Genomic DNA, 13979 nt, shown 5'->3' with positions numbered 1-13979 from the left:
TGATCATTGGGTCCTCCCTGTTGATCAGAATCGTTTGAGGTGGCATTGAGAGAGTCCATCTTCACTTCAAGCCTGGAGTCCACAGTCAGATGAGATCAGAAGGTATTGATATCCTGGAGGAGTTGTGGAGAACTGACAACTACAAACTCTTCTTATACTAGAGAGCCTGAGGTGGAACTACTATCTGCTTGGTGTTGATTGGCCAAAGAGTGGAACAATAGAATCATCAGCCACCAATCACACCCTAACAAACTGCTACATGTCCTCCAACCCTCTCTGACTCCTCCCCCAGGTCATGCTCTATGCAACATTCTAGAAATAAACTGCTAAATGTGAGATTGCTTTGTAAGCTTCATATTTAATATATTAATCTATCTACATCCAATATAGAGTATCTGACTATCTGGATAATATATGTACAGTCTAATAATATTGAATAAGCGGATATTAATTAATTGTTACTGCAGCAGAGCCATTAAGAGGATTTCTTTACTTTATTTCAGTAACATAGAACCAGCTCTAGTGAAGAAACAACAAGGAAAACAGTTTCCCAAAACTATTGTTTTCAAAACACAAACTGCCACCACCCCCTAAATTATTGCAAACAGTCTTTATAAATACTACACAAGCCTTCACATCTTGTCTTTTACAAGAATACTACCGCACAGTGCACACCCTGTACATTCATTTTTAAACTTTAGAAGACAGTGGTGGGGTTTCTGTACAGGACTGGTCAAGGCCTGACAACAAATGAGTATATTGCCAAATACTCAAAGCCATTATCCTTATAATAATCATATACTATATCCATCATTACATTGTTATTAACAACAGAGACACAATAACAGCAACAACTGTAATTGTGTAAACCTGGGAAACCTGAACAACCTTTTAAGTCTTTAAGTCATTGTTCAGGTTGTTTTGCTCTGAGGGAGCACTCAGGTGTGTGGAATTAGTTTCAATAGGGTTGTGACTGAACTTGTATTCAATGTTTTTTCAAATGCTAAATAATGAACAAACCCCACATTCTTTCCCCAGGTTAAAATGTAAACAGGCTAAATGACCGCCAGAAGTCTGTCAGATTTTGACAGCTTCAAATTAGTGTTAAAAATAATATAACCCAATTGACTCCAGTCATCTGTTTAATTAACTACAGTAAGCACTTGTGTTCTTAGAAGACAATTGTAAACAGCTCCCTGGATAAATTGTAAAAGTATACTGTACCAATTTTATAATCATTTATAACATGTTAATAAAAATGTATGACAAAAATAAAGTATAGTTGATTATTTGAGCTTGTTTCTAAAGTGTAGTTGTTTATGGAGAGTAGGTAACCAAGTGATTAGATGTAAAATTGTGTAAAATTCAGGGATAATGAAAGTTAAAACAACTCCATGACACATTCATTTAAACCAAAGATGAGGCACTTTATTTACAAAAGCTAAGAACATAACAGTGGAATATATCTACATAATGAAACTATATGTATAAACTATGCATATATACCATGAAGTGCTATGACTACATAATGTGTGGGGTCAAACTGGGTTTTTTTCATGACTCTGAATCCATTAAAAGCATTACTTTTGCACAAAAAGCACTCAGGGTGACACTACAGCTCTTGTCATGATTTCTGGATCAAAAATGCAATCATGAGAGAGATGGCTTATTGACATTCCATTCCTCCTGGATAGATGGTTGTGTATGGCCTATTGACACCCCATTCCTCCTGGATAGATGGTTGTGTATGGCCTATTGACACCCCATTCCTCCTGGATAGATGGCTGTGTTATGGCCTATTGACATCCCACAATCAAAATAGCAATGTCAATTGGCCTGCTTGATTGCCATTGTGTTTGTTTGATTGCCAAGTGTATGGAGTCCCATTTCACCAACATCATTATTACTCTCTCATGAGTCACGCCACAAGGGGGAGATCGCCCTATGGTGAGCAATGGTTTGTGTGGTATATGGACCACGGAGGCTTCCGTTCCTCAGACAGATTTGCAGCCTGCTCTGATGAACGCAACATAAATCTCCTGTCTATATTTTCCCTGTACAACAGGTTAGTAAAGTGTGCAAAAGCATCATAACTTATATCAAAGGACTCATAAGCCTTTCTTCAGTTGTTTGGGCTAAGACTGATACAGAAATGTTGTGTTTTGGTTTAGTTTGAGACTTGGGAAATGTACAAGTGAATGAGTGACTGAATCTAAAATGGAGGCCTTGTTTATTGTCTGTAAAAAACGGAGCTCACTGACATGTGTTTTAACACCACAGTTTAGCATAGGGTTTGGTGTGATAATGTACAAATGTTTATTGAATGTTTTGTGATATTTTGTGAACAAGTAATGTGATTAATTCAGTACATTGTGTGTTTTATAAAAAACGTTCTGTATGCAGTAAGACTGACAAAAAAAGTAAACAAAGCAAGGTTTAAACAGTATTACAGTATTGACTGGAAAAGTAAAGTACAGAGACTGGTTAAAGTAACAGTATTATAAATGTGAGTTTTGGAGCACATACAGTACAAATGTATTTTCTATACCGTATTTTGGTGAAATGTGACAACAGAAAAGACCAAATGTGTAAAGTTGTATTATTCTACAGTAACAGTTTATTGTGAAATATGAATGTGAATATGTGATTATTGAATGTGATATGAATATGATGATTGCATTCAAAGAGAGAAAAGAGAAAGAATATGAAAATAAGATTCTGTGAATAAAGACAGATTTGCAGCCTGCTCTGATGAACGCAACATAAATCTCCTGTCTATATTTTCCCTGTACAACAGGACTTATCTTCTGCCATCAGGCAACTCAATCGTGAGGCCTGTAACAGTTCCACTCTTTGGCCAATCAACACCAAGCATATAGTAGTTCCACCTCAGGCTCTCCAGTATAAGAAGAGTTTGAAGTTGTCAGTTCTCCACAACTCCTCCAGGATATCAATACCTTCTGATCTCATCTGACTGTGGACTCCAGGCTTGAAGTGAAGATGGACTCTCTCAATGCCACCTCAAACGATTCTGCTCAACAGGGAGGACCCAATGATCATCAACACCTCTGTAAGTTACTTACTGTGTCTATATGGATATACAGCATGCCATAAGGATTTGTTTTATCTAGTCATGTTTGTTTTTGATTTAATATTAGCATTGGCGACCTGTTTTTGTGTATTTTCTAAAATATAAAACAATTGTAGAATCGAATTATAAATGGATGCTAAATTGATAATTGGGTACATTAACTTCACACTAGTTTTTGCTATTTTTAAGGAATGCCTCTAAACAACATTCCCTTTGTCTTTGTTTCCAATTCAGTGTTGCATCATCAGTCTGGCTTCCCTGTTCTACCAGAGGTGAATGAACAAAGAAGCTTAGCTAAGCAAAAATGCCACTCCTGTGATCAGTGTGGTAAACGCTTCCCTACAATGTCTAGACTTAAAACACACCAGAGAATTCATACCGGAGAGAAACCCTATGGATGTGATCAGTGTGGACAACACTTCTCTACAACGGGAAACCTTAAAACACACCAGAGAATTCATACTGGTGAGAAACCCTATGGATGTGATCAGTGTGGACAACACTTCTCTCAAATGAACTCCCTTAAAACACACCAGAGAATTCATACTGGTGAGAAACCCTATGGATGTGATCAGTGTGGACAACATTTCTCTGAAATGTCCAGCCTTAAAAACCACCAGAGAATTCACACAGGAGAGAAACCCTATGGATGTGATCAATGTGGACAACACTTCTCTCAAATGTCAAGCCTTAAAACACACCAGAAAATTCATACTGGAGAGAAACCCTATGGATGTGATCAATGTGGACAACACTTCTCTAAAATGTCAAGCCTTAAAACACACCAGAAAATTCATACTGGAGAGAAACCCTATGGATGTGTTGAGTGTGGAAAACACTTCTCCTGCAAGTCCAGCCTTATAAAACACCAGAGAATTCACACTGGAGAGAAACCCTATGGATGTGATCAGTGTGGACAACACTTCTCTAACTTGAGCAACCTTAAAAGCCACCAGAGAATTCACACTGGAGAGAAACCATATGGATGTGATGATTGTGGACAACACTTCTCTACAATGGGAAATCTTAAAACACACCAGATAATTCATACTGGTGAGAAACCCTATGGATGTGATCAGTGTGGACAACATTTCTCTCGAATGAACACCCTTAAAACACACCAGAGAATTCACACTGGAGAGAAACCATATGGATGTGATCAGTGTGGACAACACTTCTCTACAATGGGAAACCTTAAAACACACCAGAGAATTCATACTGGTGAGAAACCCTATGGATGTGATCAGTGTGGACAACATTTCTCTCAAATGAACACCCTTAAAACACACCAGAGAATTCACACTGGAGAGAAACCATATGGATGTGATGATTGTGGACAACACTTCTCTACAATGTCCCTCCTTACACGCCACAAGAAAATTCACACCGGAGAGAAACCATATGGATGTGATCATTGTGGACAAAGCTTCTCTAACAAGTCCAACCTTAAAAGCCACCAGAGAATTCACACAAATATATGAAAGGGGTATTTCACAGTTTGGGGCCAATTAACAGAAGTCCATATACAAGCTTCCCATTGTCACCATTTTAACCATGTTAGATTAATTGAACATATCCTGACGAAGACCCGAAGGGGTCGAAACGTTGTATACTCTTCTCCATGAAATAAAAATGTGCAGCTCAAGGCCGGTGTGCGAACTACATCTCCTTTATTCAGATTCATTGAAAACACCCGTATTCTGGTGACTGATTGTCATAATGTTTGCGGGTGAGTTATTTTTTAAAACTTTTAATTCATTTTTTTGATTTTCTACTTTTTCTACTTGATGAGGCATTTCTGTACTTAAATCCTTTTTTTATTTTTTTTATTTTATATTTGACATTGCACTTTGACATCACAAGATGTATTCTCTCTCTCTTTCCTACTCAGATCATGCATCTCAAATTCCAATTCTCTGGTTACCATTTCAGATTTGTCTCCATTCCCACTGAGAGAGAGAAATTAGCACACGTTTTTGTATATAGGCCTAATGTATTTTATAGTGATATATGTGGTAAGCATTTCTACCTGTGAACGAATATTATGTCATACGTTCTTATACTGTAGAGCCCATGGGCCTTCTTCTCTTCATAGTACTGGTCAATTTGATTATTAACACATTTCACATCATGAGAGAGTAATAATGATGTTTTGGTAAATGGGACTCCATACACTTGGCAATCAAACAAACACAATGGCAATCAAGCAGGCCAATGACATTCCTATTTTGATTGTGGGATGTCAATAGACCATAACACAGCCATCTATCCAGGAGGAATGGGGTGTCAATAGGCCATACACAACCATCTATCCAGGAGGAATGGGGTGTCAATAGGCCATACACAACCATCTATCCAGGAGGAATTGGGTGTCAATAGGCCATACACAACCATCTATCCAGGAGGAATGGGGTGTCAATAGGCCATACACAACCATCTATCCAGGAGGAATGGGGTGTAAATAGGCCATACACAACCATCTATCCAGGAGGAATGGAATGTCAATAAGCCATCTCTCTCATGATTGCATTTTTGATCCAGAAATCATGACAAGAGCTGTAGTGTCACCCTGAGTGCTTTTTGTGCAAAAGTAATGCTTTTAATGGATTCAGAGTCATGAAAAAACCCCAGTTTGACCCCACACATTATGTAGTCATAGCACTTCATGGTATATATGCATAGTTTATACATATAGTTTCATTATGTAGATATATTCCACTGTTATGTTCTTAGCTTTTGTAAATAAAGTGCCTCATCTTTGGTTTAAATGAATGTGTCATGGAGTTGTTTTAACTTTCATTATCCCTGAATTTTACACAATTTTACATCTAATCACTTGGTTACCTACTCTCCATAAACAACTACACTTTAGAAACAAGCTCAAATAATCAACTATACTTTATTTTTGTCATACATTTTTATTAACATGTTATAAATGATTATAAAATTGGTACAGTATACTTTTACAATTTATCCAGGGAGCTGTTTACAATTGTCTTCTAAGAACACAAGTGCTTACTGTAGTTAATTAAACAGATGACTGGAGTCAATTGGGTTATATTATTTTTAACACTAATTTGAAGCTGTCAAAATCTGACAGACTTCTGGCGGTCATTTAGCCTGTTTACATTTTAACCTGGGGAAAGAATGTGGGGTTTGTTCATTATTTAGCATTTGAAAAAACATTGAATACAAGTTCAGTCACAACCCTATTGAAACTAATTCCACACACCTGAGTGCTCCCTCAGAGCAAAACAACCTGAACAATGACTTAAAGACTTAAAAGGTTGTCCAGGTTTCTCAGGTTTACACAATTACAGTTGTTGCTGTTATTGTATAACATGTGCCAATTTCTTCCGTGTCTAATTTAAAATGTCTTGAAAAATGTCCAATAAGAAAATCCATTAACAAGTTAAACAAAATCGATCTATACATACAAAAACATATATATCTGAAACGGTAACGAGAGAACTGGCCATTTGAAACATCTATTCTACATAAAAGCAAGAATATGCCTACACGTCATTTGAACAGTTCTGTATTTCAGTCCACTTTAGTATAGAAGACAGTGGTCTGGGTTCTGTACACTTCAAGTGTACACTTCAAGTGTACAGAACCCAGACCACTGTCTTCTATACTAATTTGTTGTCAGGCATTGACCAGTCAATGCCTGACAACAAATTAGTATATTGTCAAATCCTCAAAGTCTACTGTGCTCTATTGTTCTCATTTTATTTCTTATCTATATTTACAGTGAAATCCCATTGTGTAATGTGTAGGCCTGTGTGCAGAAACATGTGTCCATAGTGTAAGGTATTAATTCATGATCAGGATAAGTCAGGATAAATCACGAAGTCATTCTTATAATACTCATATCCTGTATTCATGGGAAACAAGTCAAGTCATTGTGCAGGTTGTGTTGCTCTGAGGGAATGAGGAGCACTCGTGGAATTAGTTTCAATAGGCTTGTGGCTGCACTTTATTAAAAAAATAAATGCTAAATAGTGAACAAAACCCACATTCTTTCCCAGGTTAAAACACGCTAAATGGTGATGCCTGATGCTTCATTCACTATAGACAACGCATTCAAATGCAGAGATTAAACATGTTAATGGTCACTGGTTCTCTGGCATTGGACAGATCACCTGTTAATGATCACATTATGGATGCACCGAGACCATTTTACACCTCTTTGACTCTGATGAGTTTCAGCAGAACTACAGAAATAGGTCTATCATCACATGGAACTTATTATTATCCTTTGTGAAATGTCAATGGTGTTGTAAGGGATTTGTTTTGTTAAAATAGCTCTAGTAATCATTGATAGGCTATATTGTTTGTTCAGTAACAGAAGTCTTCCCATGTCTCCATACCTACTTCACTAACAATACTAAACAATATTCCATAATAACAATATTAAAAATCCATTGTATGACAAAGAAACATCCCCAACATGAACGAGACAAAAATCATCTAAATTAAATCATTTTACATACTGATCAGAAATGATAGTTCTCCACAACTCCTCCAGGATATCAGACAACTACAAACTCGTATGCTAGAGAACTTGAGTTGGAACCACTAACTGCTTGATGTTGATATGCTAGAGAGCTTGAGTTGGAACCACTAACTGCTTGATGTTGATTGACCAAGTGTTCACACAGATTAATCGTGTGTGTGTGTGTGTGTGTGTGTGTGTGTGTGTGTGTGTGTGTGTGTGTGTGTGTGTGTGTGTGTGTGTGTGTGTGTGTGTGTGTGTGTGTGTGTTGAATTTCCCATTGTAGAGAAGTGTTGTCCACACTGATCACATCCATAGGGTTTCTCTCCAGTGTGAATTATCTGGTGTTTTTTCAGGGTGGACTTGTCAGAAAAGTGTTGTCCACATTGATCACATCCATAGGGTTTCTCACCAGTATGAATTCTCTGGTGTTGTTTAAGGTGTGCCATTTGATAGAAGTGTTGTCAACACTGATCACATCCATAGGGTTTCTCTCCAGTGTGAATTCTCTGGTGTGTTTTAAGGCTGTTCATTAGAGAGAAGCGTTTACCACACTGATCACATCCATAGGGTTTCTCTCCGGTGTGAATTCTCTGGTGGCCTTTAAGGCTGTCCATTCGAGAGAAATGTTGTCCACACTGATCACATACATAGGGTTTCTCACCAGTATGAATTCTCTGGTGTGTTTTAAGGGAGTTAATTTGAGAGAAGCGGTGTCCACATTGATCACATCCATAGGGTTTCTCTCCAGTGTGAATTCTCCGGTGTGTTTTAAGGCTGTTCATTAGAGAGAAGCGTTTACCACACTGATCACATCCATAGGGTTTCTCTCCGGTGTGAATTCTCTGGTGGCCTTTAAGGCTGTCCATTCGAGAAAAATGTTGTCCACACTGATCACATCCATAGTCTTTCTCTCCAGTGTGAATTCTCTGGTGGCTTTTAAGGTTGCTCAAGCTAGAGAAGTGTTGTCCACACTGATCACATCCATAGGGTTTCTCACCAGTATGAATTCTCTGGTGTATTTTAAGGTCTTTCATTGTAGAGAAGTGTTGTACACACTGATCACACCCATAGGGTTTCTCACCAGTATGAATTCTCTGGTGTGTTTTAAGATTTCCCATTGTAGAGAAGTGTTGTCCACAATCATCACATCCATATGGTTTCTCTCCAGTGTGAATTCTATGGTGTGTTTTAAGGTTGCTCAAGTTAGAGAAGTGTTGTCCACACTGATCACATCCATAGGGTTTCTCTCCAGTGTGAATTCTCTGGTGTCTTTTAAGACTTCCCATGTGGGAGAAGTGTTGTCCACACTGATCACACCCATAGGGTTTCTCTCCAGTATGAATTCTCTGGTGTGATTTAAGGTCTTTCATTGTAGAGAAGTGTTGTCCACACTGATCACATCCATAGGGTTTCTCTCCAGTGTGAATCCTCTGGTGTATTTTAAGTCTAGACATTGTAGGGAAGCGTTTACCACACTGATCACAGCAGTGGCATTTTTGCTTAGCTAAGCTTCTTTGTTCATTCACCTCTGGTAGAACAGGGAAGCCAGACTGATGATGCAACACTGAATTGGAAACAAAGACAAAGGGAATGTTGTTTAGAGGCATTCCTTAAAAATAGCAAAAACTAGTGTGAAGTTAATGTACCCAATTATCAATTTAGCATCCATTTATAATTCGATTCTACAATTGTTTTATATTTTAGAAAATACACAAAAACAGGTCGCCAATGCTAATATTAAATCAAAAACAAACATGACTAGATAAAACAAATCCTTATGGCATGCTGTATATCCATATAGACACAGTAAGTAACTTACAGAGGTGTTGATGATCATTGGGTCCTCCCTGTTGAGCAGAATCGTTTGAGGTGGCATTGAGAGAGTCCATCTTCACTTCAAGCCTGGAGTCCACAGTCAGATGAGATCAGAAGGTATTGATATCCTGGAGGAGTTGTGGAGAACTGACAACTTCAAACTCTTCTTATACTGGAGAGCCTGAGGTGGAACTACTATCTGCTTGGTGTTGATTGGCCAAAGAGTGGAACTGTTACAGGCCTCACGATTGAGTTGCCTGATGGCAGAAGATAAGTCCTGTTGTACAGGGAAAATATAGACAGGAGATTTATGTTGCGTTCATCAGAGCAGGCTGCAAATCTGTCTTTATTCACAGAATCTTATTTTCATATTCTTTCTCTTTTCTCTCTTTGAATGCAATCATCATATTCATATCACATTCAATAATCACATATTCACATTCATATTTCACAATAAACTGTTACTGTAGAATAATACAACTTTACACATTTGGTCTTTTCTGTTGTCACATTTCACCAAAATACGGTATAGAAAATACATTTGTACTGTATGTGCTCCAAAACTCACATTTATAATACTGTTACTTTAACCAGTCTCTGTAGCCTACTTTACTTTTCCAGTCAATACTGTAATACTGTTTAAACCTTGCTTTGTTTACTTTTTTAGTCAGTCTTACTGCATACAGAACGTTTTTTATAAAACACACAATGTACTGAATTAATCACATTACTTGTTCACAAAATATCACAAAACATTCAATAAACATTTGTACATTATCACACCAAACCCTATGCTAAACTGTGGTGTTAAAACACATGTCAGTGAGCTCCGTTTTTTACAGACAATAAACAAGGCCTCCATTTTAGATTCAGTCACTCATTCACTTGTACATTTCCCAAGTCTCAAACTAAACCAAAACACAACATTTCTGTATCAGTCTTAGCCCAAACAACTGAAGAAAGGCTTATGAGTCCTTTGATATAAGTTATGATGCTTTTGCACACTTTACTAACCTGTTGTACAGGGAAAATATAGACAGGAGATTTATGTTATTCATCAGAGCAGGCTGCAAATCTGTCTGAGGAACGGAAGCCTCCGTGGTCCATATACCACACAAACCATTGCTCACCATAGGGCGATCTCCCCCTTGTGGCGTGACTCAGTAACTACTATTAGTATAGTTTGAACACAAAACACAACTGGAATTGGCCTCTCTCAATACAAATACATACAATTAAATAAAAACAAAACAACAATTGTGCACATACACTTGTAAGTGTCACAGAACAATAGAATCATCAGCCACCAATCACACCCTAACAAACTGCTACATGTCCTCCAACCCTCTCTGACTCCTCCCCCAGGTCATGCTCTATGCAACATTCTAGAAATAAACTGCTAACTGTGAGATTGCTTTGTAAGCTTCATATTTAATATAGTCATCTATCTACATCCAATATAGAGTATCTGACTATCTGGATAATATATGTACAGTCTAACAATATTGAATAAGCGGATATTAATTAATTGTTACTGCAGCAGAGCCATTAAGAGGATTTATTTACATTATTTCAGTAACATAGAACCAGCTCTGGTGAAGAAACAACAAGAAAAACAGTTTCCCAAAACTATTGTTTTCAAAACACAAACTGCCACCCACCCCCTCAATTATTGCAAACAGTCTTTATAAATAGTACACAAGCCTTCACATCTTGTCTTTTACAAGAATACTACCGCACAGTGCACACCCTGTACATTATGTTTTAAACGTTAGAAGACAGTGGTGGGGTTTCTGTACAGGACTGGTCAAGGCCTGACAACAAATGAGTATATTGCCAAATACTCAAAGCCATTATCCTTATAATAATCATATACTATATCCATCATTACATTGTTATTAACAACAGAGACACAATAACAGCAACAACTGTATTTGTGTAAACCTGGGAAACCTGGACAACCTTTTAAGTCTTTCAGGTAAGTTGTTCAGGTTGTTTTGCTCTGAGGGAGCACTCAGGTGTGTGGAATTAGTTTCAATAGGGTTGTGACTGAACTTGTATTCAATGTTTTTTCAAATGCTAAAAAATGAACAAACCCCACATTCTTTCCCCAGGTTAAAATGTAAACAGGCTAAATGACCGCCAGAAGTCTGTCAGATTTTGACAGCTTCAAATGAGTGTTAAAAATAATATAACCCAATTGACTCCAGTCATCTTTGTTTAATTAACTACAGTAAGCACTATATTATTTGTAATGTGTTCTTAGAAGACAATTGTAAACAGCTCCCTGGATACATTGTAAAAGTATACTGTACCAATTTTAGAATCATTTATAACATGTTAATACAAATGTATGACAAAAATAAAGTATAGTTGATTATTTGAGCTTGTTTCTAAAGTGTAGTTGTTTATGGAGAGTAGGTAACCAAGTGATTAGATGTAAAATTGTGTCAAATTCAGGGATAATGAAAGTTAAAACAACTCCATGACACATTAATTTAAACCAAAGATGAGGCACTTTATTTACAGAAGCTAAGAACATAACAGTGGAATATATCTATATAATGAAACTATATGTATAAACTATGCATATATACCATGAAGTGCTATGACTACATAATGCGTGGGGTCAAACTTTTTTTTTTTCATGACTCTGAATCCATTAAAAGCATTACTTTTGCACAAAAAGCACTCAGGGTGACTCTACAGCTCTTGTCATGACTTCTGGATCAAAAATGCAATCATGAGAGAGATGGCTTATTGACATTCCATTCATCCTGGATAGATGGCTGTGTATGGCCTATTGACACCCCATTCCTCCTGGATAGATGGTTGTGTATGGCCTATTGACACCCCATTCCTCCTGGATAGATGGTTGTGTATGGCCTATTGACACCCCATTCCTCCTGGATAGATGGTTGTGTATGGCCTATTGACACCCCATTCCTCCTGGATAGATGGCTGTGTTACGGCCTATTGACATCCCACAATCAAAATAGGAATGTCAATTGGCCTGCTTGATTGCCATTGTGTTTGTTTGATTGCCAAGTGTATGGAGTCCCATTTCACCAACATCATTATTACTCTCTCATGATGTGAAATGTGTTAATAATCAAATTGACCAGTACTATGAAGAGAAGAAGGCCCATGGGCTCTACAGTATAAGAACTTATGACACAATATTCGTTCACAGGTAGAAATGCTTACCTATATACATATATCACTATAAAATACATTAGGCCTATATACAAAAACGTGTGCTAATTTCTCTCTCTCAGTGGGAATGGAGACAAATCTGAAATGGTAACCAGATAATTGGAATTTGAGATGCATGATCTGAGTAGGAAAGAGAGAGAGAATACATCTTGTGATGTCAAAGTGCAATGTCAAATATAAAATAAAAAAAATAAAAAAAAGGATTTAAGTACAGAAATGCCTCATCAAGTAGAAAAAGTAGAAAATCAAAAAAATGAATTAAATGTTTTAAAAAATCACTCACCCGCAAACATTATGACAATCAGTCACCAGAATACGGGTGTTTTCAATGAATCTGAATAAAGGAGATGTAGTTCGCACACCGGCCTTGAGCTGCACATTTTTATTTCATGGAGAAGAGGATACAACGTTTCGACCCCTTCGGGTCTTCGTCAGGATATGTTCAATTAATCTAACATGGTTAAAATGGTGACAATGGGAAGCTTGTATATGGACTTCTGTTAATTGGCCCCAAACTGTGAAATACCCCTTTCATATATTTGTGTGAATTCTCTGGTGGCTTTTAAGGTTGGACTTGTTAGAGAAGCTTTGTCCACAATGATCACATCCATATGGTTTCTCTCCGGTGTGAATTTTCTTGTGGCGTGTAAGGAGGGACATTGTAGAGAAGTGTTGTCCACAATCATCACATCCATATGCTTTCTCTCCAGTGTGAATTCTCTGGTGTGTTTTAAGGGTGTTCATTTGAGAGAAATGTTGTCCACACTGATCACATCCATAGGGTTTCTCACCAGTATGAATTCTCTGGTGTGTTTTAAGGTTTCCCATTGTAGAGAAGTGTTGTCCACACTGATCACATCCATATGGTTTCTGTCCAGTGTGAATTCTCTGGTGTGTTTTAAGGGTGTCCATTCGAGAGAAATGTTGTCCACACTGATCACATCCATAGGCTTTCTCTCCAGTGTGAATTCTCTGGTGTGTTTTAAGGCTTACCATGTGAGAGAAGTGTTGTCCACACTGATCACATCCATAGGGTTTCTCACCAGTATGAATTATCTGGTGTGTTTTAAGATTTCCCATTGTAGAGAAGTGTTGTCCACAATCATCACATCCATATGGTTTCTCTCCAGTGTGAATTCTCTGGTGTTTTATAAGGCTGGACTTGCAGGAGAAGTGTTTTCCACACTCAACACATCCATAGGGTTTCTCACCAGTATGAATTATCTGGTGTGTTTTAAGATTTCCCATTGTAGAGAAGTGTTGTCCACACTGATCACACCCATAGGGTTTCTCTCCAGTATGAATTATCTGGTGTATTTTAAGGTCTTGCATTGTAGAGAAGTGTTGTCCACACTG

Source organism: Electrona antarctica (genome assembly GCF_951216825.1).
Source record: "Electrona antarctica genome assembly, contig: scaffold_32, whole genome shotgun sequence".
Taxonomy (NCBI): Eukaryota; Metazoa; Chordata; class Actinopteri; order Myctophiformes; family Myctophidae; genus Electrona; species Electrona antarctica.
Note: the sequence above shows the minus strand (reverse complement) of the source record.